The 5,000-nt window shown below is 26.2% G+C and overlaps 1 protein-coding gene across 9 annotated transcripts in view; it reads right to left on the bottom strand.

The window, feature by feature from the left end:
• LOC122633700 (longitudinals lacking protein, isoforms A/B/D/L) overlaps window positions 1-5,000 on the bottom strand; it is a 268,756-nt gene that overhangs the window by 38,461 nt on the left and 225,295 nt on the right. The window lies entirely within an intron of this gene.

The following is a 5,000-nucleotide window of genomic DNA, read 5'->3' as shown; positions in this document are numbered from 1 at the left end:
AGGGGAGATACATACATTAAATGTTCACTTATCAATGTGTAGATGCGTGCGTGCGTGTGTGTGTGTTTGTGTATGTGTGTGTGACTAGAATAAAATTTGTTAAATTATTTTTTTTTTAATTTTGTTTTGTTTTGTTTTTTTTTTTTGTTTTTTCCTTGCTCTTTTTTATTTTTTTTGTTTTCTCGTTTTCTTTTTATTTTTTTATTTTAATACGATATCTCATCGTTATCTTTGGTCCTTGATCGAGTACAATATCTCGAAATTCGTTGGCTCTCGAGGAAAAGTAATGATAACGTGGAATAAAGCGATTATATAATATATATATATATATATATATATATATATATATATATATATATAGTGAAGTTTCATTAGGTATGCTTTTTCTCTCCCTCTCTCTTTCTCTCTGTGTAACATCTTCGAGATTATATTTTACCTTTGTTAAGTTAATAAATTAACGTCTATTGTATATATATATTTTTCAATTTTTTTTTCTATTTGTTTTTCTTCATTCCACGTCGATCTATTTTATTTTCGTTTTCCTTCCTCTATTTCCTTTTTTATTCTTCAAATTATTATCAATTCTACATTTTTCTTCTCTCTCGGCCAAGCTTTAGAAAGACACGTTATTATTTATTATCCATCCCTTCTTTCCTTCCTCCTTTTATTTCCTCTTACGCTATTTTTTTTATTCTATTCTTCTTTTTTGTTTATTTTTTTTTCTTTTTATGTTATTCACTTATTTATTAATTTATTCATTTATTTATTTACTCTCCCTTTTCTCAACAACACCATGGTGTATGACTTACAATTTACATCGTCATTGCTAATATTTTGTTCTTTTTTTTCGTCGATATACTAAGTTATGTATGTATATTATACAAGGTGGGGCTATAATTTTCATTAATAATCTTGAATATCTCCATTTTTTTTAGAGATATTGAAAAATTTTGTTTACAAAAACCGTACGATACAAAGGAAGCCATAATACAGTAATAACGATTTTTTTGTGGTCGAATGCGTAAAAAACATACTAAGGTCAACTAAATTTTTTAAAATAGAATTATATGTTTTTGTTTACACTGATCAATGTAATTTGACATTCTCTATAAAAAAGTATTAATCCATGTAAGTCGAAAAATTATTAGTTTAGGAGATAATTCACAGTAAAGGTCTTTCGAATTTTTGTCTTTCAATTTCGTAGGTTGGCTATTATTAAAAAAATCTTCTATCTCTTTTTTTTAAATAAACAAAATAAAATTTATATGATTATAAGAAAAATTTTGATGTTTCCATTATAGTTATGTTCCTATTATGAAAGAAAAGAAAAAAAATCAATTTTAAAAATTATTAACAAAAGCGATTTTATTATAACAATATTATTGCAATATTTAAATAAATAAAGGATAAATTACGCTTGAAAATGGCGTTGGTTTCAAGTCTCTACGACTTTTTCTTTCGAAGATATCGTCTCCGAAAGATTTCCATTCATAAGTCGCGCGGTACAGCTGTTCGTAGTAATAGTAGTAGTAGTAGTACGGTCGTAGTAATTCTCGGAATTTATATAGGTCAGTGTGTCACCGAGTAAAGATGAATGAAATGTAGGTCAGTGACCTAATTTAAGTGTCTTATATTTAAACGGGTATATCTCTGGAACTAGAAGTCGTAGCGACATGAATCAAATATCATTTTAAAGGGCAAAATTTTCTCCATTCTTACAAATTGTTAATAAATAATTAACAATTTGTTATAAACAATTTGTTATAAACAATTTTTGTAAACAAATTCTTACGAACTGGATTCATCTTATTTTGTCAAGAAACACAAAAATTCAGACTGTGACTGATTTATAAATTTACATAAATCAATAAATAATTGATAAATTATTTTTTTATATTATTATTATAATAGCCAGATTTTCCAATTGCATGTAAATATCTCGGGAATTAGAAGTCGTAGAAACTTGAATCAAATACCATTTTAAAGGGCATAATTTTCTCCATCTTTTTAGCTTATTGTTAATAATTAATAAACAATTTGTTATAAACAATTTTTATAAACAAATTCGTACGAACTGAATTCATCTTATTTTTCCAAGAAACAAGCAATTTCAGACTACGATTGATTTATACATTTACATAAATTATTAAATAATTAATAAACAAATTACTTTTTTTTCAGTGAAATTTTTGTATAGCTACCAATAGCTACTTCTTTCATTTTCATTTTCTGAAATAAAAATTATAGAGAACTGCATGGACTAATGAAATCAAAAACATATGACTCTCTTTAAAGAAACACAGTTGACTTTTATAAAAAATTATAACTATTATTACATTATGGCTTCCTCAGTAACGTACATGCTTTGTTAAAAATTTCTCAAAAAAAAAAGAATGAAGATATTTAACATGATCTAAGTTATAATCCCACTCTGTATATGTACATATATATTCATGTATGTATATATGTATATATGTACATATATATTTGTATATATATATATATATGTATTTGTATATATATGTATATGTACTTTTTGATTCAAATATATTCTCTATCTTCAATATCTAGGTTTACATAAGTCGTGGCCGGCTTAGACCAGCTATCTAAGTAGACGACTCTACATTGAAAATAGAAATTAATTAGAAGGATAATAATCGATCATTATTGGCCGACGAAATTAGTCGAAAGATACGATCACTAATTTAAAATTCCTTTGTTATGGAACTTGCTCTCGGAACAGAAAATGAGATTTATTTGTTTATATATATATATATATTTTTTTTTAATTTCTCTTTTCTTCTTTCTTCTTCTTCTTCTTCTTCTATTTCTTTTTTATTCTTCTTCGATCGTTTCTGGTCTATTTGGCATGTAACTCTTCTTTTTCATTTTTTCATTTTTATTTTCTTAATCGGAAATCTTCGCAGCCCCTTCTTCTCTTCTCCTCCATACTGACTTAATTTCTTTCTTTCTTTTCGTTTATATATTTTTTTGTAGTTTTGTTTTTGTTGTTTTTTTTTTTTTCTCTTTTAATTTCTCTACACTTTTCTTAAACTACTTCTCGTTAGAGAGCTAGAAATCAGGGAATTAATTTATATGTGTTAAAAACAGGCTTCGTTGGATTCGTTGCTTCCAGCCTGTTTGTATAGACAATCGCTTAGTATTAGTAGAAAAATAATCGGCGCTCGCAAAATTTAAGGATCTATATTCATCCTCGGACTCGAAGAGATTCTCGAGAAGGTGATCGAATTTTATATTATCGTTTTTTTTCTTTTTTTTCTTTGTAATCGCATTAAGAAACGATCGAAAAAAAGAATAAATGAATAAAGATATACATTTTATGAAGATCGTGAACGAGTGACTAGATAATCGGTAATAAATAAATACATAAATAAATATAAAAAGATAAGAAATATTCTTTCCATCTCTTCAAAAAAAGGAAAGGAAAAGAATATAGAAGAACGAAAAAAAATAAAACAAATACGCGTCATTTATGTCTCCATAACAAATAAATAAATAAATAAATAAATAAATAAATAAATAAATAAATAAATAATAATATAAACACAAAACGAAATAAAAAGAAAAAAAAAAAGAGAGAGAAGCTTATGCGTTCTGCACCTTTCTTTTCCTCTCGAGTTTTTCTCGTTCGAGTCTGTTAAAATATTCAACAATGCGATCAGTTTGATCATACGCCTTAAATATGTATCATTAAAATGAATATCCAACAAGTTGATTAAGTCTCACGCCTCTCCTGGCGGATCTACTAAATTTGTTCTTTTTCGTTTGATTTCTTTTCTCTTTTCATTCTATTTTCATTTTAGTTTTCCTTCTCTCTATCTTTCTTCTTCTTCGTACGTTTTAAGGACCATACTTATCATAAGGCGCAAACTAGGTCTTCGCTCTTTATCTGTGCCCCCATATTTTAAAATAGACATTTAAAACACTTCTCAAAAATAACAATATCATAATGTATTTTTGACAAAATCAAAAAATACCTTTAGCTATTAATTTGATTTTTCTTTTCTCTTTTCTTCAGTTCTCTTTTCCTTTTCTTTTTTAATTTCGATTCGAAATTAAAATTTGATGTTACTCCTGGGGCTAACTTTCCTTCTTTTTCTTCTTTTTCTTCTTCTTTTCTTTCCTTCGAAATTACGCGTATCGACACAGTGATTTTTCTATTTTTTAATGGCTCACAATGCTTATTATACTTATATATAATTATATATATGTATATAGATGTAGGTGTTTGTGTATGTATGTTTGTGTACACATTTTTCGATAACGAATTACAAAGCAAACGTAAAAGCGAATAATAAACCGCAATTGCAGCTGTAATTACATAATATTGTCTCACGATAGAGTGCTACTTAAGTTATTTTTTTTTCTTTCTTTCTTTCTATTTTTTTATTTTTTATTTTTTTTTTTTATTTTTTATTTTTTCTTATTAACAAGAACACTTATCTTTTCTTTTTCTTTTCCTTTTTTTCTCCACTTCTTCAATGTGGTATTTATGATGGTATTGTTGTTGGTATATCATTTTTTTATACATACATACATTACTACGGCTACCCGTTTGAAACGTCCTGTTATCGATATAACGACATCATCGTATGGCACAACGAGATAATAATCAGAAAGATAATTATATCTTTATCGAGTAGGTTATGGTTATCGTTAAAATCGAGAAAACGGAAGGAGGTTAATAAAAAACCGAAAAAAAATTCTATTCGGAAGATCTCAAGATATCAATGGGATAGATAAAAAATTCCTAGTTAAACTAAAAGTTGCAAAATTATCTTAAAAAAGTCAATTATTTCTCCTTCGAGATTATTTAAGATAATATCTTTTCTTTTTTTCAAATTGTTAAACTACAAGTTTAAGAAATCAAGTTTAAGAAACAATCTGAAAAAAAAAATTAGTCTAAAATCGTCTCGAAAAAGAGTCATTGACATTTAAAATCATCTAAAAATTTTTGACCTTCGTATATATATATATAT

This window comes from Vespula pensylvanica, chromosome 13, assembly GCF_014466175.1.
Source record: "Vespula pensylvanica isolate Volc-1 chromosome 13, ASM1446617v1, whole genome shotgun sequence".
In the NCBI taxonomy this organism is placed as follows: Eukaryota; Metazoa; Arthropoda; class Insecta; order Hymenoptera; family Vespidae; genus Vespula; species Vespula pensylvanica.
The sequence above is the reverse complement of the archived record's forward strand: the minus strand, read 5'-3'. Positions and strand labels throughout refer to the sequence as shown.